This window comes from Macaca fascicularis, chromosome 5 (genome assembly GCF_037993035.2).
Source record: "Macaca fascicularis isolate 582-1 chromosome 5, T2T-MFA8v1.1".
NCBI lineage: Eukaryota > Metazoa > Chordata > Mammalia > Primates > Cercopithecidae > Macaca > Macaca fascicularis.
The window spans coordinates 84290045-84311011 of record NC_088379.1 but is presented as its reverse complement, the minus strand read 5'-3'; positions in this window follow the sequence as shown (position 1 = coordinate 84311011).

The following is a 20967-nucleotide window of genomic DNA, read 5'->3' as shown; positions in this document are numbered from 1 at the left end:
GAGAACAGATATTTCGGATACATTTGAAGACTATAGGGCCAAAGGAAATATCCTCCGATAACAAAGAGAAAGAAGCTTTCTGAGAAACTTCTTTGTGTTCTGTGAAATCATTTTACAGAGTTACAGCTTTCCCCTCAAGAAGCCTTTAGCTAAGACAGTTCTTGTGGAATTGGCAAAGTGATATTTGGAAGCCCATAGAGGGCTATGGTGAAAAAGGAAATATCCTCAGATGAAATCTGGAAAGAAGCTTTCTGAGAAACTGCTTAGTGTTCTGTTATTTCATCTCACAGAGTTACATCTGTATTTCGTGGATCTCTTTGCTAGCCTTATTTCTGTGGAATCTGAGAACAGATATTTCGGATACCTTTGAAGACTATAGGGCCAAAGGAAATATCCTCCGATAACAAGGAGAAAGAAGCTTTCTGAGAAACTTCTTTGTGTTGTGAAATCATATCACAGAGTTACAGCTCTCCCCTCAAGAAGCCTTTCGCTAAGACAGTTCTTGTGGAATTGGCAAAGTGATATTTGGAAGCCCATAGAGTGGTATGTTGAAAAAGGAAATATCCTCAGATGAAATCTGGAAAGAAGGTTTCTGGGAAACTGCTTAGTGTTCTGTTAATTCATCTCACAGAGTTACATCTGTATTTCGTGGATCTCTTTGCTAGCCTTATTTCTGTGGAATCTGAGAACAGATATTTCGGATCCCTTTGAAGACTATAGGGCCAAAGGAAATATCCTCTGATAACAAAGAGAAAGAAGCTTTCTGAGAAACTTCTTTGTGTTCTATGAAATCAGCTCACAGAGTTACAGCTTTCCCTTCAAGAAGCCTTTCGCTAAGACAGTTCTTGTGGAATTGGCAAAGTGATATTTGGAAGCCCCTAGAGGGCTATGGTGAAAAAGGAAATATCCTCAGATGAAATCTGGAAAGAAGCTTTCTGAGAAACTGCTTAGTGTTCTGATAACTCATCTCACAGAGTTACCTCTGTATTTCGTGGATCTCTTTGCTAGCCTTATTTCTGTGGAATCTGAGAACAGATATTTCGGATCCCTTTGAAGACTATAGGGCCAAAGGAAATATCCTCCGATAACAAAGAGAAAGAAGCTTTCTGAGAAACTTCTTTGTGTTCTGTGAAATCATCTCACAGTATTACAGCTTTCCCCTCAAGAAGCCTTTCACTAAGGCAGTTCTTGTGGAATTGGCAATGTGATATTTGGAAGCCCATAGAGGGCTATGGTGAAAAAGGAAATATCCTCAGATGAAATGTGGAAAGAAGCTTTCTGGGAAACTGCTTAGTGTTCTGTTAATTCATCTCACAGAGTTACATCTGTATTTCCTGGATCTCTTTTCTAGCCTTATTTCTGTGGAATCTGAGAACAGATATTTCCGATCACTTTGAAGACTATAGGGCCAAAGGAAATATCCTCCGATAACAAAGAGAAAGAAGCTTTCTGAGAAACTTCTTTGTGTTCTGTGAAATCAGCTCACAGAGTTACAGCTTTCCCTTCAAGAAGCCTTTCGCTAAGACAGTTCTTGTGGAATTGGCAAAGTGATATTTGAAAGCCCCTAGAGGGCTATGGTGAAAAAGGATATATCCTCAGATGAAATCTGGAAAGAAGCTTTCTGAGAAACTGCTTAGTGTTCTGTTATTTCATCTCACAGAGTTACCTCTGTATTTCGTGGATCTCTTTGCTAGCCTTATTTCTGTGGAATCTGAGAACAGATATTTCGGATCGCTTTGAAGACTATAGGGGCAAAGAAAAAATCCTCCGAAAACAAAGAGAAAGAAGCTTTCTGAGAAACTTCTTTGTGTTCTGTGAAATCATCTCACAGAGTTACAGCTTTCCCCTGAAGAAGCCTTTCACTAAGACAGTTCTTGTGGAATTGGCAAAGTGATATTTGGAAGCCCTTAGAGGGCTATGGTGAAAAAGGAAATATCCTCAGATGAAATCTGGAAAGAAGCTTTCTGAGAAACTGCTTAGTGTTCTGTTAATTCATCTCACAGAGTTACATCTGAATTTCGTGGATCTCTTTGCTAGCCTTATTTCTGTGGAATCTGAGAACAGATATTTCGGATCTCTTTGAAGACTATAGAGCCAAACGAAATATGCTCCGATAACAAAGAGAAAGAAGCTTTCTGAGATACTTCTTTGTGTTCTGTGAATTCATCTCACAGAGTTACAGCTTTCCCATCAAGAAGCCTTTCGCTTAGACAGTTCTTTTGGAATCGGCAAAGTGATATTTGGAAGAACATAGAGGGCTATGGTGAAAAAGGAAATATCCTCAGATGAAATCTGGAAAGGAGCTTTCTGAGAAACTGCTTAGTGTTCTGTTAATTCATCTCACAGAGTTACACCTGTATTTCGTGGATCTCTTTGCTAGCCTTATTTCTGTGGAATCTGAGAACAGATATTTCGGATACCTTTGAAGAATACAGGGAGAAAGGAAATATCCTCCGATAACAAAGTGAAAGAAGTTTTCCGAGAAACTTCTTTGTGTTCTGTGAAATCATCTCACAGAGTTACAGCTTTCCCCTCAAGAAGCCTTTCGCTAAGACAGTTCTTGTGGAATTGGCAAAGTGATATTTGGAAGCGCCTAGAGGGCTATGGTGAAAAAGGAAATATCCTCAGATGAAATCTGGAAAGAAGCTTTCTGAGAAACTGCTTAGTGTTCTGTTAATTCATCTCACAGAGTTACATCTGTATTTCGTGGATCTCTTTGCTAGCCTTATTTCTGTGGAATCTGAGAACAGATATTTCGGATACCTTTGAAGACTATAGGGCCAAAGGAAATATCCTCCGATAACAAAGAGAAAGAAGCTTTCTGAGAAACTTCTTTGTGTTCTGTGAAATCATTTTACAGAGTTACAGCTTCCCCCTCAAGAAGCCTTTAGCTAAGACAGTTCTTGTGGAATTGGCAAAGTGATATTTGGAAGCCCATAGAGGGCTATGGTGAAAAAGGAAATATCCTCAGATGAAATCTGGAAAGAAGCTTTCTGAGAAACTGCTTAGTGTTCTGTTATTTCATCTCACAGAGTTACATCTGTATTTCGTGGATCTCTTTGCTAGCCTTATTTCTGTGGAATCTGAGAACAGATATTTCGGATACCTTTGAAGACTATAGGGCCAAAGGAAATATCCTCCGATAACAAAGAGAAAGAAGCTTTCTGAGAAACTTCTTTGTGTTGTGAAATCATATCACAGAGTTACAGCTTTCCCCTCAAGAAGCCTTTCGCTAAGACAGTTCTTGTGGAATTGGCAAAGTGATATTTGGAAGCCCATAGAGTGGTATGTTGAAAAAGGAAATATCCTCAGATGAAATCTGGAAAGAAGCTTTCTGAGAAACTGCTTAGTGTTCTGTTAATTCATCTCACAGAGTTACATCTGTATTTCGTGGATCTCTTTGCTAGCCTTATTTCTGAGGAATCTGAGAGCAGATATTTCGGATCCCTTTGAAGACTATAGGGCCAAAGGAAATATCCTCTGATAACAAAGAGAAAGAAGTTTTCTGAGAAACTTCTTTGTGTTCTATGAAATCAGCTCACAGAGTTACAGCTTTCCCTTCAAGAAGCCTTTCGCTAAGACAGTTCTTGTGGAATTGGCAAAGTGATATTTGGAAGCCCCTAGAGGGCTATGGTGAAAAAGGAAATATCCTCAGATGAAATCTGGAAAGAAGCTTTATGAGAAACTGCTTAGTGTTCTGTTAATTCATCTCACAGAGTTACATCTGTATTTCGTGGATCTCTTTGCTAGCCTTATTTCTGTGGAATCTGAGAACAGATATTTCGGATCTCTTTGAAGACTATAGAGCCAAAGGAAATATGCTCCGATAACAAAGAGAAAGAAGCTTTCTGAGATACTTCTTTGTGTTCTGTGAATTCATCTCACAGAGATACAGCTTTCCCATCAAGAAGCCTTTCGCTAAGACAGTTCTTGTGGAATCGGCAAAGTGATATTTGGAAGCCCATAGAGGGCTATGGTGAAAAAGGAAATATCCTCAGATGAAATCTGGAAAGAAGCTTTCTGAGAAACTGCTTAGTGTTCTGGTATTTCATCTCACAGAGTTACATCTGTATTTCGTGGATCTCTTTGCTAGCCTTATTTCTGTGGAATCTGAGAACAGATATTTCGGATACCTTTGAAGACTATAGGGCCAAAGGAAATATCCTCCGATAACAAGGAGAAAGAAGCTTTCTGAGAAACTTCTTTGTGTTGTGAAATCATATCACAGAGTTACAGCTTTCCCCTCAAGAAGCCTTTCGCTAAGACAGTTCTTGTGGAATTGGCAAAGTGATATTTGGAAGCCCATAGTGGGCTACGGTGAAAAAGGAAATATCCTCAGATGAAATCTGGAAAGAAGCTTTCTGAGAAACTGCTTAGTGTACTGTTAATTCATCTCACAGAGTTACCTCTCTATTTCGTGGATCTCTTTGCTAGCCTTATTTCTGTGGAATCTGAGAGCAGATATTTCGGATCCCTTTGAAGACTATAGGGCCAAAGGAAATATCCTCTGATAACAAAGAGAAAGAAGCTTTCTGAGAAACTTCTTTGTGTTCTATGAAATCAGCTCACAGAGTTACAGCTTTCCCTTCAAGAAGCCTTTCGCTAAGACAGTTCTTGTGGAATTGGCAAAGTGATATTTGGAAGCCCCTAGAGGGCTATGGTGAAAAAGGAAATATCCTCAGATGAAATCTGGAAAGAAGCTTTCAGAGAAACTGCTTAGTGTTCTGATAATTCATCTCACAGAGTTACCTCTGTATTTCGTGGATCTCTTTGCTAGCCTTATTTCTGTGGAATCTGAGAACAGATATTTCGGATCCCTTTGAAGACTATAGGGACAAAGGAAATATCCTCCGATAACAAAGAGAAAGAAGCTTTCTGAGAAACTTCTTCGTGTTCTGTGAAATCATCTCACAGAGTTACATCTTTCCCCTCAAGAGTCCTTTCACTAAGACAGTTCTTGTGGAATTGGCAATGTGATATTTGGAAGCCCATAGAGGGTTATGGTGAAAAAGGAAATATCCTCAGATGAAATCTGGAAAGAAGCTTTCTGGGAAACTGCTTAGTGTTCTGTTAATTCATCTCACAGAGTTACATCTGTATTTCCTGGATCTCTTTGCTAGCCTTACTTCTGTGGAATCTGAGAACAGATATTTCGGATCACTTTGAAGACTATAGGGCCAAAGGAAATATCCTCCGATAACAAAGAGAAAGAAGCTTTCTGAGAAACTTCTTTGTGTTCTGTGAAATCAGCTCACAGAGTTACAGCTTTCCCTTCAAGAAGCCTTTCGCTAAGACAGTTCTTGTGGAATTGGCAAAGTGATATTTGGAAGCCCGTAGAGGGCTATGGTGAAAAAGGATATATCCTCAGATGAAATCTGGAAAGAAGCATTCTGAGAAACTGCTTAGTGTTCTGTTATTTCATCTCACAGAGTTACCTCTGTATTTCGTGGATCTCTTTGCTAGCCTTATTTCTGTGGAATCTGAGAACAGATATTTCGGATCGCTTTGAAGACTATAGGGGCAAAGAAAAAATCCTCCGAAAACAAAGAGAAAGAAGCTTTCTGAGAAACTTCTTTGTGTTCTGTGAAATCATCTCACAGAGTTACAGCTTTCCCCTCAAGAAGCCTTTCACTAAGACAGTTCTTGTGGAATTGGCAAAGTGGTATTTGGAAGCCCTTAGAGGGCTATGGTGAAAAAGGAAATATCCTCAGATGAAATCTGGAAAGAAGCTTTCTGAGAAACTGCTTAGTGTTCTGTTAATTCATCTCACAGAGTTACATCTGTATTTTGTGGATCTCTTTGCTAGCCTTATTTCTGTGGAATCTGAGAACAGATATTTCGGATCTCTTTGAAGACTATAGAGCCAAAGGAAATATGCTCCGATAACAAAGAGAAAGAAGCTTTCTGAGATACTTCTTTGTGTTCTGTGAATTCATCTCACAGAGATACAGCTTTCCCATCAAGAAGCCTTTCGCTAAGACAGTTCTTGTGGAATCGACAAAGTGATATTTGGAAGCCCATAGAGGGCTATGGTGAAAAAGGAAATATCCTCAGATGAAATCTGGAAAGAAGCTTTCTGAGAAACTGCTAAGTGTTCTGGTATTTCATCTCACAGAGTTACATCTGTATTTCGTGGATCTCTTTGCTAGCCTTATTTCTGTGGAATCTGAGAACAGATATTTCGGATCCCTTTGAAGACTATAGGGCCAAAGAAATATCCTCCGATAACAAAGAGAAAGAAGCTTTCTGAGAAACTTCTTTGTGTTCTGTGAAATCATCTCACAGAGTTACAGCTTTCCCCTCAAGAAGCCTTTCGCTAAGACGGTTCTTGTGGAATTGGCAAAGTGATATTTGGAAGCCCCTAGGGGGGTATGGTGAAAAAGCAAATATCCTCAGATGAAATCTGTAAAGAAGCTTTCTGAGAAACTGCTTAGTGTTCTGTTAATTCATCTCACAGAGTTACATCTGTATTTCGTGGATCTGTTTGCCAGCCTTATTTCTGTGGAATCTGAGAACAGATATTTCGGATTCCTTTGAAAACTATAGGGCCAAAGTAATATCCTCCGATAACAAAGAGAAAGAAGATTTCTGAGAAACTTCTTTGTGTTCTGTGAAATCATCTCAGAAAGTTACAGCTTTCCCCTCAAGAAGCCTTTCACTAAGACAGTTCTTGTGGAATTGGCAAAGTGATATTTGGAAGCCCTTAGAGGGCTATGGGGAAAAGGAAATATCCTCAGATGAAATCTGGAAAGAAGCTTTCTGGGAAACTGCTTAGTGTTCTGTTAAATCATCTCACAGAGTTACATCTGTATTTCCTGGATCTCGTTGCTAGCCTTATTTCTGTGGAATCTGAGAACAGATATTTCAGATCCCTTTGAAGACTATAGGGCCAAAGGAAATACCCTCTGATAACAAAGAGAAAGAAGCTTTCTGAGTAACTCTTTGTGTTCTGTGAAATCAGCTCACAGAGTTACAGCTTTCCTTTCAAGAAGCCTTTCGCTAAGACAGTTCTTGTGGAATTGGCAAAGTGATATTTGGAAGCCCCTAGAGGGGTATGGTGAAAAAGGGAATATCCTCAGATGAAATCTGGAAAGAAGCTTTCTGAGAAACTGCTTAGTGTTCTGTTATTTCATCTCACAGAGTTACCTCTGTATTTCGTGGATCTCTTTGCTAGCCTTATTTCTGTGGAGTCTGAGAACAGATATTTCGGATCCCTTTGAAGACTATAGGGCCAAAGGAAATATCCTCCGATAACAAAGAGAAAGAAGCTTTCTGAGAAACTTCTTTGTGTTCTGTGAAATAATCTCACAGAGTTACAGCTTTCCCCTCAAGAAGCCTTTCACTAAGACAGTTCTTGTGGAATTGGCAAAGTGATATTTGGAAGCCCTTAGAGGGCTATGGTGAAAAAGGAAATATCCTCAGATGAAATCTGGAAAGAAGCTTTCTGAGAATCTGCTTAGTGTTCTGTTAATTCATCTCACAGAGTTACATCTGTATTTCGTGGATCTCTTTGCTAGCATTATTTCTGTGGAATCTGAGAACAGATATTTCGGATTTCTTTGAAGACTATAGAGCCAAAGGAAATATGCTCCGATAACAAAGAGAAAGAAGCTTTCTGAGATACTTCTTTGTGTTCTGTGAATTCAACTCTCAGGGTTACAGCTTTCCCCTCAAGAAGCCTTTCGCTAAGACAGTTCTTGTGGAATTGGCAAAGTGATATTTGGAAGCCCATAGAGGACTATGGTGAAAAAGGAAATATCCTCAGATGAAATCTGGAAAGAAGCTTTGTGAGAAACTGCTTAGTGTTCTGTTAATTTATCTCACAGAGTTACACCTGTGTTTCGTGGATCACTTTGCTAGCCGTATTTCTGTGGAATCTGAGGACAGATATTTCGGATACCTTTGAAGACTATAGGGACAAAGGAAATATCCTCCGATAACAAAGAGAAAGAAGTTTTCTGAGAAACTTCTTTGTGTTCTGTGAAATCATCTCCCAGAGTTACAGCTTTCCCTTCAAGAAGCCTTTCGCTAAGACAGTTCTTGGGGAATTGGCAAAGAGATATTTGGAAACCCATAGAGGGCTATGGTGAAAAAGGAAATATCCTCAGATGCAATCTGGAAAGAAGCTTTCTGAGAAACTGCTTAGTGTTCTGTTAATTCATCTCACAGAGTTACATCTGTATTTCGTGGATCTCTTAGCTAGCCTTATTTCTGTGGAACCTGAGAACAGATATTTCGGATCCCTTTGAAGACTATAGGGCCAAAGGAAATATCCTCCGATAACAAAGAGAAAGAAGCTTTCTGAGAAACTTCTTTGTGTTCTGTGAAATCATCCACAGAGTTACAGCTTTCCCCTCAAGAAGTCTTTCGCTAAGACAGTTCTTGTGGAATTGGCAAAGTGATATTTGGAAGCCCATAGAGGGCTATGGTGAAAAAGGAAATATCCTCAGATGCAATCTGGAAAGAAGCTTTCTGAGAAACTGCTTAGTGTACTGTTAATTCATCTCACAGAGTTACATCTGTATTTCGTGGATCTCTTTGCTAGCCTTATTTCTGTGGAATCTGAGAACAGATATTTCGCATCCCTTTGAAGACTATAGGGCCAAAGTAATATCCTCCGATAACAGAGAGAAAGAAGCTTTCTGAGAAACTTCTTTGTGTTCTGTGAAATCATCTCACAGAGTTACAGCTTTCCCCTCAAGAAGCCTTTCGCTAAGACAGTTCTTGTGGAATTGGCAAAGTGATATTTGGAAGCCCTTAGAGGGCTATGGTGAAAAAGGAAATATCCTCAGATGAAATCTGGAAAGAAGCTTTTGAGAAACTGCTTAGTGTTCTGTTAATTCATCTCACAGAGTTACATCTGTATTTCGTGGATCTCTTTGCTAGCCTTATTTCTGTGGAATCTGAGAACAGATATTTCGGATCTCTTTGAAGACTATAGAGCCAAAGGAAATATGCTCCGATAACAAAGAGAAAGAAGCTTTCTGAGATACTTCTTTGTGTTCTGTGAATTCATCTCACAGAGTTACAGCTTTCCCATCAAGAAGCCTTTCTCTAAGACAGTTCTTGTGGAATAGGCAAAGTAATATTTGGAAGCCCATAGAGGGCTATGGTGAAAAAGGAAATATCCTCAGATGAAATCTGGAAAGAAGCTTTCTGAGAATCTGCTTAGTGTTCTGGTATTTCATCTCACAGAGTTACATCTGTATTTCGTGGATCTCTTTGCTAGCCTTATTTCTGTGGAATCTGAGAACAGATATTTCGGATCCCTTTGAAGACTATAGGGCCAAAGAAATATCCTCCGATAACAAAGAGAAAGAAGCTTTCTGAGAAACTTCTTTGTGTTCTGTGAAATCATCTCACAGAGTTACAGCTTTCCCCTCAAGAAGCCTTTCACTAAGACAGTTCTTGTGGAATTGGCAAAGTGATATTTGGAAGCCCATAGAGGGCTATGGTGAAAAAGGAAATATCCTCAGATGAAATCTGGAAAGAAGCTTTCTGGGAAACTGCTTAGTGTTCTGTTAAATCATCTCACAGAGTTACATCTGTATTTCCTGGATCTCGTTGCTAGCCTTATTTCTGTGGAATCTGAGAACAGATATTTCGGATCCCTTTGAAGACTATAGGGCCAAAGGAAATACCCTCTGATAACAAAGAGAAAGAAGCTTTCTGAGAAACTTCTTTGTGTTCTTTGAAATCAGCTCACAGAGTTACAGCTTTCCCTTCAAGAAGCCTTTCGCTAAGACAGTTCTTGTGGAATTGGCAAAGTGATATTTGGAAGCCCCTAGAGGGCTATGGTGAAAAAGGAAATATCCTCAGATGAAATCTGGAAAGAAGCTTTCTGAGTAACTGCTTAGTGTTCTGTTATTTCATCTCACAGAGTTACCTCTGTATTTCGTGGATCTCTTTGCTAGCCTTATTTCTGTGGAGTCTGAGAACAGATATTTCGGATCCCTTTGAAGACTATAGGGCCAAAGGAAATATCCTCCGATAACAAAGAGAAAGAAGCTTTCTGAGAAACTTCTTTGTGTTCTGTGAAATCATCTCACAGAGTTACAGCTTTCCCCTCAAGAAGCCTTTCACTAAGACAGTTCTTGTGGAATTGGCAAAGGGATATTTGGAAGCCCTTAGAGGGCTATGGTGAAAAAGGAAATATCCTCAGATGAAATCTGGAAAGAAGCCCTCTGAGAATCTGCTTAGTGTTCTGTTAATTCATCTCACAGAGTTACATCTGTATTTCGTGGATCTCTTTGCTAGCATTATTTCTGTGGAATCTGAGAACAGATATTTTGGATTTCTTTGAAGACTATAGAGCCAAAGGAAATATGCTCCGATAACAAAGAGAAAGAAGCTTTCTGAGATACTTCTTTGTGTTCTGTGAATTCATCTCACAGGGTTACAGCTTTCCCCTCAAGAAGCCTTTCGCTAAGACAGTTCTTGTGGAATTGTCAAAGTGATATTTGGAAGCCCATAGAGGGCTATGGTGAAAAAGGAAATATCCTCAGATGAAATTTGGAAAGAAGCTTTGTGAGAAACTGCTAAGTTTTCTGTTAATTCATCTCACAGAGTTACACCTGTATTTCGTGGATCTCTTTGCTAGCCGTATTTCTGTGGAATCTGAGGACAGATATTTCGGATACCTTTGAAGACTATAGGGACAAAGGAAATATCCTCCGATAACAAAGAGAAAGAAGTTTTCTGAGAAACTTCTTTGTGTTCTGTGAAATCATCTCCCAGAGTTACAGCTTTCCCCTCAAGAAGCCTTTCGCTAAGACAGTTCTTGGGGAATTGGCAAAGAGATATTTGGAAACCCATAGAGGGCTATGGTGAAAAAGGAAATATCCTCAGATGCAATCTGGAAAGAAGCTTTCTGAGAAACTGCTTAGTGTTCTGTTAATTCATCTCACAGAGTTACATCTGTATTTCGTGGATCTCTTTGTAGCCTTTTTTCTGTGGAACCTGAGAACAGATATTTCGGATCACTTTGAAGACTATAGGGCCAAAGGAAATATCCTCCGATAACAAAGAGAAAGAAGCTTTATGAGAAACTTCTTTGTGTTCTGTGAAATCATCCACAGAGTTACAGCTTTCCCCTCAAGAAGCCTTTCGCTAAGACAGTTCTTGTGGAATGGGCAAAGTGATATTTGGAAGCCCATAGAGGGCTACGGTGAAAAAGGAAATATGCTCAGATGCAATCTGGAAAGAAGCTTTCTGAGAAACTGCTTAGTGTTCTGTTAATTCATCTCACAGAGTTACATCTGTATTTCGTGGATCTCTTTGCTAGCCTTTTTTCTGTGGAATCTGAGAACAGATATTTCGGATCCCTTTGAAGAATATAGGGCCAAAGGAAACATACTCCGATAACAAAGAGAAAGAAGCTTTCTGAGAAACTTCTTTGTGTTCTGTGAAATTATCTCACAGAGTTACAGCTTTCCCCTCAAGAAGCCTTTCGCTAAGACAGTTCTTGTGGAATTGGCAAAGTGATATTTGGAAGCCCATAGAGGGCTATGGTGAAAAAGGAAATATCCTCAGATGAAATCTGGAAAGAAGCTTTTATAGAAACTGCTTAGTGTTCTGTTAATTCATCTCACAGAGTTACATCTGTATTTCGTGGATCTCTTTGCCAGCCTTATTTCTGTGGAATCTGAGAACAGATATTTCGGATCCCTTTGAAGACTATAGGGCCAAAGGAAATATCCTCCGATAACAAAGAGAAAGAAGCTTTCTGAGAAACTTCTTTGTGTTCTGTGAAATCATCTCACAGAGTTACAGCTTTCCCCTCAAGAAGCCTTTCGCTAAGACAGTTCTTGTGGTATTGGCAAAGAGATATTTGGAAGCCCATAGAGGGCTATGGTGAAAAAGGAAATATCCTCAGATGCAATCTGGAAAGAAGCTTTCTGAGAAACTGCTTAGTGTTCTGTTAATTCATCTCACAGAGTTACATCTGTATTTCGTGGATCTCTTTGCTAGCCTTATTTCTGTGGAATCTGAGAACAGATATTTCGGATACCTTTGAAGATTATAGGGACAAAGGAAATATCCTCTGATAACAAAGAGAAAGAAGTTTCTGAGAAACTTCTTTGTGTTCTGTGAAATCATCTCACAGAATTACAGCTTTCCCCTCAAGAAGCCTTTCGCTAAGCAGTTCTTGTGGAATTGGCAAAGAGATATTTGGAAGCCCATAGAGGGCTATGGTGAAAAAGGAAATATCCTCAGATGCAATCTGGAAAGAAGCTTTCTGAGCAACTGGTTAGTGTTCTGTTAATTCATCTCACAGAGTTACATCTGTATTTCGTGGATCTCTTTGCTAGCCTTATTTCTGTGGAATCTGAGAAAGGATATTTCGGATCCCTTTGAAGACTATAGGGCCAAAGGAAGTATCCTCCGATAACAAAGAGAAAGAAGCTTTCTGAGAAACTTTTTTGTGTTCTGTGAAATCATCTCACAGAGTTACAGCTTTCCCCTCAAGAAGCCTTTCGCTAAGACAGTTCTTGTGGAATTGGCAAAGTGATATTGGTAAGCCCATAGAGGCCTATGGTGAAAAAGTAAATATCCTCAGATGAAATCTGTAAAGAAGCTTTCTGAGAAACTGCTTAGTGTTCTCTTAATTCATCTCACAGAGTTACATCTGTATTTCGTGGATCTCTTTGCTAGCCTTATTTCTGTGGAATCTGAGAACAGATATTTCGGATCCCTTTGAAGACTATATGGCCAAAGGAAATATCCTCCGATAACAAAGAGAAAGAAGCTTTCTGAGAAACTTCTTTGTGTTCTGTGAAATCATCTCACAGAGTTACAGCTTTCACCTCAAGAAGCCTTTCGCTAAGACAGTTCTTGTGGAATTGGCAAAGTGATATTTGGAAGCCCATAGAGGGCTATGGTGAAAAAGGAAATATCCTCCGATGAAATCTGCAAAGAAGCTTTCTGAGAAACTGCTTAGTGTTCTGTTATTTCATCTCACAGAGTTACATCTGTATTTCCTGGATCTCTTTGCTAGCCTTATTTCTGTGGAATCTGAGAACAGATATTTCGGATCCCTTTGAAGACTATAGGGCCAATGGAAATATCCTCCGATAACAAAGAGAAAGAAGCTTTCTGAGAAACTTCTTTGTGTTCTGTGAAATCATCTCAGAAAGTTACAGCTTTCCCCTCAAGAAGCCTTTCACTAAGACAGTTCTTGTGGAATGGCAAAGTGATATTTGGAAGCCCATAGAGGCCTAAGGTGAAAAAGGAAATATCCTCAGATGAAATCTGGAAAGAAGCTTTCTGGGATATTGCTTAGTGTTCTGTTAATTCATCTCACAGAGTTACATCTGTATTTCTTGGATCTCTTTGCTAGCCTTATTTCTGTGGAATCTGCGAACAGATATTTCAGATCCCTCTGAAGACTATAGGGCCAAAGGAAATATCCTCTGATAACAAAGAGAAAGAAGCTTTCTGAGAAACTTCTTTGTGTTCTGTGAAATCAGCTCACAGAGTTACAGCTTTCCCTTCAAGAAGCCTTTCGCTAAGACAGTTCTTGTGGAATTGGCCAAGTGATATTTGGAAGCCCCTAGAGGGCTATGGTGAAAAAGGAAATATCCTCAGATGAAATCTGGAAGGAAGTTTTCTGAGAAACTGCTTAGTGTTCTGTTATTTCATCTCACAGAGTTACACCTGTATTTCGTGGATCTCTTTGCTAGCTTTATTTCTGTGGAATCTGAGAACAGATATTTCGGATACCTTTGAAGACTATAGGGCCAAAGGAAATATCCTCCGATAAAAAAGAGAAAGAAGCTTTCTGAGAAACTTCTTTGTGTTCTGTGAAATCATCTCACAGAGTTACAGCTTTTCCCTCAAGAAGACTTTCGCTAAGACAGTTCTGGTGGAATTGGCAAAGTGATATTTGGAAACCCATAGAGGGCAATGGTGAAAAAGGAAGTATCCTCAGATGCAGTCTTGAAAGAAGCTTTCTGAGAAACTGCTTAGTGTTCTGTTAATTCATCTCACAGAGTTACATCTGTATTTCGTGGATCTCTTTGCTAGCCTTATTTCTGTGGAATCTGAGAACAGATATTTCGGATCCCTTTGAAGACTCTAGGGCCAAAGTAAATATCCTCCGATAACAAAGAGAAAGAAGCTTTCTGAGAAACTTCTTTGTGTTCTGTGAAATCATCTCACAGAGTTACAGGTTTCGCCTCAAGAAGCCTTTCGCTAAGACAGTTCTTGTGGAATTGGCAAAGTGATATTTGGAAGCCCATAGAGGGCTAGGGTGAAAAAGGAAATATCCTCAGATGAAATCTGGAAAGAAGCTTTCTGAGAAACTGCTTAGTGTTCTGTTAATTCGTCTCACAGAGTTACATCTGTATTTCGTGGCTCTCTTTGCTAGCCTTTTTTCTGTGGAATCTGAGAACAGATATTTAGGATCCCTTTGAAGACTATAGGGAGAAAGGAAATATCCTCCGATAACAAAGAGAAAGAAGCTTTCTGAGAAACTTCTTTGTGTTTTGTGAAATCATCTCACAGAGTTACAGCTTTCCCCTCAAGAAGCCTTTCGCTAAGACAGTTCTTGTGGAATTGGCAAAGTGATATTTGGAAGCCCATAGAAGGCTAAGGTGAAAATGGAAATATCCTCAGATGAAATCTGGAAAGAAGCTTTCTGAGAAACTGCTTAGTGTTCTGTTATTTCATCTCACAGAGTTACATCTGTATTTCGTGGATCTGTTTGCTAGCCTTATTTCTGTGGAATCTGAGAACAGATATTTCGGATCCCTTTGAAGTCTATAGGGCCAAAGGAAATATCCTCCAATAACAAAGAGAAAGAAGCTTTCTGAGAAACGTCTTTGTGTTCTGTGAAATCATCTCACAGAGTTACAGCTTTCCCCTCAAGAAGCCTTTCGCTAAGACAGTTCTTGTGGAATTGGCAAAGTGATATTTGGAAGCCCATAGAGGGCTATGGTGAATAAGGAAATATCCTCAGATGAAATCTGGAAAGAAGCTTTCTGAGAAACTGCTTAGTGTTCTCTGACTTCCACTCACAGTGTTACATCGGTATTTCGTGGATCTCTTTGCTAGCCTTATTTCTGTGGAATCTGAGAACAGATATTTCGGATCCCTTTGAAGACTATAGGGCCAAAGGAAATATCCTCCGATAACAAAGAGAAAGAAGGTTTCTGAGAAACTTCTTTGTGTTCTGTGAAATCATATCACAGAGTTACAGCTTTCCCATCAAGAAGCCTTTCCCTAAGACAGTTCTCTTGGAATTGGCAAAGTGATATTTGGAAGCCCATAGAGGGCTATGGTGAAAAAGGAAATATCCTCAGATGAAATCTGGAAAGAAGCTTTCTGAGAAACTGCTTAGGGTTCTGTTATTTCATCTCACAGTGTTACATCTGTATTTCGTGGATCTCTTTGCTAGCCTTATTTCTGTGGAACCTGAGAACAGATATTTTGGATCCCTTTGAAGACGCTAGGGCCAAAGGAAATATCCTCCGATAACAAAGAGAAAATCTTTCTGAGAAACTTCTTTGTGTTCTGTGAAATCATCTCAGAGAGTTACAGCTTTCCCCTCAAGAAGCCTTTCGCCAAGACAGTTCTTGTGGAATTGGCAAAGTGATATTAGGAAGCCCATAGAGGGCTATGGTGAAAAAGAAAATATCCTCAGATGAAATCTGGAAAGAAGCTTTCTCAGAAACTGCTTAGTGTTCTGTTAATTCACCTCACAGAGTTGCATCTGTATTTCGTGGATCTCTTTGCTAGCCTTATTTCTGTGGAACCTGAGAACAGATATTTCGGATCCCTTTGAAGACTATAGGAAAAAAGAAATATCCTCCGATAACAAAGAGAAAGAAGCTTTCTGAGAAACTTCTTTGTGTTCTGTGAAATCATCTCAGAGAGTTACAGCTTTCCCCTCAAGAAGCCTTTCGCTAAGACAGTTCTTGTGGAATTGGCAAAGTGATATTAGGAATCCCATTGAGGGCTATGGTGAAAAAGGAAATATCCTCAGATGAAATCTGGAAAGAAGCTTTCTGAGAAACTGCTTAGTGTTCTGTTAATTCACCTCACAGAGTTGCATCTGTATTTCGTGGATCTCTTTGCTAGCCTTATTTCTGTGGAACCTGAGAACAGATATTTCGGATACCTTTGAAGACTATAGGGACAAAGGAAATAACCTCCGATAACAAAGAGAAAGAAGTTTTCTGAGAAACTTCTTTGTGTTCTGTGAAATCATCTCACAGAGTTACAGCTTTCCCCTCAACAAGCCTTTCGCTAAGACAGTTCTTGTGGAATTGGCAAAGAGATATTTGGAAGCCCATAGAGGGCTATGGTGAAAAAGGAAATATCCTCAGATGCAATCTGGAAAGAAGCTTTCTGAGAAACTGCTTAGTGTTCTGTTAATTCATCTCACAGAGTTACCTCTCTATTTCGTGGATCTCTTTGCTAGCCTTATTTCTGTGGAATCTGAGAACAGATATTTCGGATCCCTTTGAAGACTATAGGGCCAAAGGAAGTATCCTCCGATAACAAAGAGAAAGAAGCTTTCTGAGAAACTTCTTTGTGTTCTGTGAAATCATCTCACAGAGTTACAGCTTTCCCCTCAAGAAGCCTTTCGCTAAGACAGTTCTTGTGGAATTGGCAAAGTGATATTTGTAAGCCCATAGAGGCCTATGGTGAAAAAGGAAATATCCTCAGATGAAATCTGTAAAGAAGCTTTCTGAGAAACTGCTTAGTGTTCTGTTAATTCATCTCACAGAGTTACATCTGTATTTCGTGGATCTCTTTGCTAGCCTTATTTCTGTGGAATCGGAGAACAGATATTTCGGATCCCTTTGAAGACTATAGGGCCAAAGGAAATATCCTCCGATAACAAAGAGAAAGAAGCTTTCTGAGAAACTTCTTTGTGTTCTTTGAAATCATCTCACAGAGTTACAGCTTTCCCCTCAAAAAGCCTTTCGCTAAGACAGTTCTTGTGGAATTGGCAAAGTGATATTTGGAAGCCCATAGAGGGCTATGGTGAAAAAGGAAATATACTCCGATGAAATCTGCAAAGAAGCTTTCTGAGAAACTGCTTAGTGTTCTGTTATTTCATCTCACAGAGTTACATCTGTATTTCCTGGATCTCTTTGCTAGCCTTATTTCTGTGGAATCTGAGAACAGATATTTCGGATATCTTTGAAGACTATAGGGACAAAGGAAATATCCTCCGATAACAAAGAGAAAGAAGCTTTCTGAGAAACTTCTTTGTGTTCTGTGAAATCATCTCACAGAGTTACAGCTTTCCCCTCAAGAAGCCTTTCGCTAAGACAGTTCTTGTGGAATTGACAAAGTGATATTTGGAAGCCCATAGAAGGCTATGGTGAAAATGGATATATCTTCAGATGAAATCTGGAAAGAAGCTTTCTGAGAAACTGCTTAGTGTTCTGTTATTTCATCTCACAGAGTTACATCTGTATTTCGTGGATCTGTTTGCTAGCCTTATTTCTGTGGAATCTGAGAACAGATATTTCGGATCCCTTTGAAGTCTATAGGGCCAAAGGAAATATCCTCCAAGAACAATGAGAAAGAAGCTTTCTGAGAAACGTCTTTGTGTTCTGTGAAATCATCTCACAGAGTTACAGCTTTCCCCTCACGAAGCCTTTCGCTAAGACAGTTCTTGTGGAATTGGCAAAGTGATATTTGGAAGCCCATAGAGGGCTATGGTGAGAAAGGAAATATCCTCAGATGAAATCTGGAAAGAAGCTTTCTGAGAAACTGCTTAGTGTTCTCTGACCTCCACTCACAGTGTTACATCTGTATTTCGTGGATCTCTTTGCTAGCCTTCTTTCTGTGGAATCTGAGAACAGATATTTCGGATCCCTTTGAAGACTATTGGGCCAAAGGAAATATCCTCCGATAACAAAGAGAAAGAAGGTTTCTGAGAAACTTCTTTGTGTTCTGTGAAAGCATATCACAGAGTTACAGCTTTCCAATCAAGAAGCCTTTCGCTAAGACAGTTCTTGTGGAATTGGCAAAGTGATATTTGGAAGCCCATAGAGGCCTATGGTGAAAAAGGAAATATCCTCAGATGAAATCTGGAAAGAAGCTTTCTGAGAAACTTCTTAGGGTTCTGTTATTTCATCTCACAGTGTTACATCTGTATTTCGTGGATCTCTTTGCTAGCCTTATTTCTGTGGAACCTGAGAACAGATATTTTGGATCCCTTTGAAGACTATAGGGCCAAAGGAAATATCCTCCGATAACAAAGAGAAAGAAGCTTTCTGAGAAACTTCTTTGTGTTCTGTGAAATCATCTCAGAGAGTTACAGCTTTCCCCTCAAGAAGCCTTTCGCTAAGACAGTTCTTGTGGAATTGGCAAAGTGATATTAGGAAGCCCATAGAGGGCTATGGTGAAATAGGAAATATCCTCAGATGAAATCTGGAAAGAAGCTTTCTGAGAAACTGCTTAGTGTTCTGTTAATTCACCTCACAGAGTTGCATCTGTATTTCGTGGATCTCTTTGCTAGCCTTATTTCTGTGGAACCTGAGAACAGATATTTCGGATCCCTTTGAAGACTATAGGGCCAAAGAAATATCATCCGATAACAAAGAGAAAGAAGCTTTCTGAGAAACTTCTTTGTGTTCTGTGAAATCATCTCACAGAGTTACAGCTTTCCCCTCAAGAAGCCTTTCGCTAAGACAGTTCTTGTGGAATTGGCAAAGTGATATTTGGAAGCCCATAGAGGGCTATGGTGAAAAAGGAAATATCCTCAGATGAAATCTGGAAAGAATCTTTCTGAGAAACTGCTGAGTGTTCTGTTAATTCATCTCACAGAGTTACATCTGTATTTCGTGGATCTCTTTGCTAGCCTTACTTCTGTGGAATCTGAGAACAGATATTTCGGATCCCTTTGAAGACTATAGGACCAAAGGAAATATCCTCCGATAACAAAGAGAAAGAAGCTTTCTGAGAAATTTCTTTGTGTTTTGTGAAATCATCTCACTGAGTTACAGCTTCCCCTCAAGAAGCCTTTCGCTAAGACAGTACTTGTGGAATTGGCAAAGTGATATTTGGAAGCCCATAGAGGGCTATGGTGAAAAAGGAAATATCCTCAGATGAAATCTGTAAAGAAGCTTTCTGAGAAACTGCTTAGTGTTCTGTTAATTCATCTCACAGAGTTACATATGTATTTCGTGGATCTCTTTGCTAGTCTTATTTCTGTGGAATCCGAGAACAGATATTTCGGATCCCTTGGAAGACTATAGGGCCAAAGGAAATATCCTCCAATAACAAAGAGAAAGAAGCTTTCTGAAAAACTTCTTTGTGTTCTGTGAAATCATCTCAGAGAGTTACAGCTTTCCCCTCAAGAAGCCTTTCACTAATACAGTTCTTGTGGAATTGGCAAAGTGATATTTGGAAGCCCTTAGAGGGCTATGATGAAAAAGGAAATATCCTCAGATGAAATCTGGAAAGAAGCTTTCTGAAAAACTGCTTAGTGTTCTGTTAATTCATCTCACAGAGTTATATCTGTATTTCGTGGATCTATTTGCTAGCCTTATTTCTGTGGAATCTGAGAACAGATATTTCGGATCTCTTTGAAGACTATAGAGCCAAAGGAAATATCCTCCGATAACAAAGAGAAAGAAGCTTTCTGAGATACTTCTTTTTGTTCTGTGAATTCATCTCACAGAGTTACAGCTTTCCCCTCAAGAAGCCTTTCGCTAATACAGTTCTTGTGGAATTGGCAAAGTGATATTTGGAAGCCCATAGAGAACTATGGTGAAAAAGGAAATATCCTCAGATGAAATCTGGAAAGAAGCTTTCTGAGAAACGGCTTAGTGTTCTGTTAATTCATCTCACAGAGTTACACCTGTATTTCGTGGATCTCTTTGCTAGCTTTATTTCTGTGGAATCTGAGAACAGATATTTCGGATACCTTTGAAGAGTATAGGGCCAAAGGAAATATCCTCCGATAACAAAGAGAAAGAAGCTTTCTGAGAAATTTCTTTGTGTTCTGTGAAATCATCTCACAGAGTTACAGCTTTCCCATCAAGAAGCCTTTCGCTAAGACAGTTCTTGTGGAATCGGCAAGTGATATTTGGAAGCCCATAGAGGGCTATGGTGAAAAAGGAAATATCCTCAGATGAAATCTGGAAATAAGCTTTCTGAGAAACTGCTTAGTGTACTGTTAATTCATCTCACAGAGTTACATCTGTATTTCGTAGATCTCTTTGCTAGCCTTATTTCTGTGGAATCTGAGAACAGATATTTCGGATCCCTTTGAAGACTATAGGGCCAAAGAAATATCCTCCGATAACAAAGAGAAAGAAGCTTTCTGAGAAACTTCTTTGTGTTCTATGAAATCATCTCACAGAGTTACAGCTTTCCCCTCAAGAAGCCTTTCGCTAAGACAGTTCTTGTGGAATTGGCAAAGTGATATTTGGAAGCCCATAGAGGGGTATGGTGAAAAAGGAAATATCCTCAGATGAAATCTGGAAAGAAGCTTTCTGAGAAACTGCTTAGTGTTCTGTTAATTCATCTCACAGAGTTACATCTGTATTTCGTGGATCTCTTTCCTAGCCTTATTTCTGTGGAATCTGAGAACAGATATTTCGGATCCCTTTGAAGACTATAGGGCCAAAGTAATATCCTCCGATAACAAAGAGAAAGAAGCTTTCTGAGAAACTTCTTTGTGTTCTGTGAAATCATCTCAGAAAGTTACAGCTTTCCCCTCAAGAAGCCTTTCACTAAGACAGTTCTTGTGGAATTAGCAAAGTGATATTTGGAAGCCCATAGAGGGCTATGGTGAAAAAGGAAATATCCTCAGATGAAATCTGGAAAGAAGCTTTCTGGGAAACTTCTTAGTGTTCTGTTAATTCATCTCACAGAGTTACATCTGTATTTCGTTTATCTGTTTGCTAGCCTTATTTCTTTGGAATCTGAGAACAGATATTTCGGATCCCTTTGAAGACTATAGGGCCAAAGGAAATATCCTCTGAATACAAAGAGAAA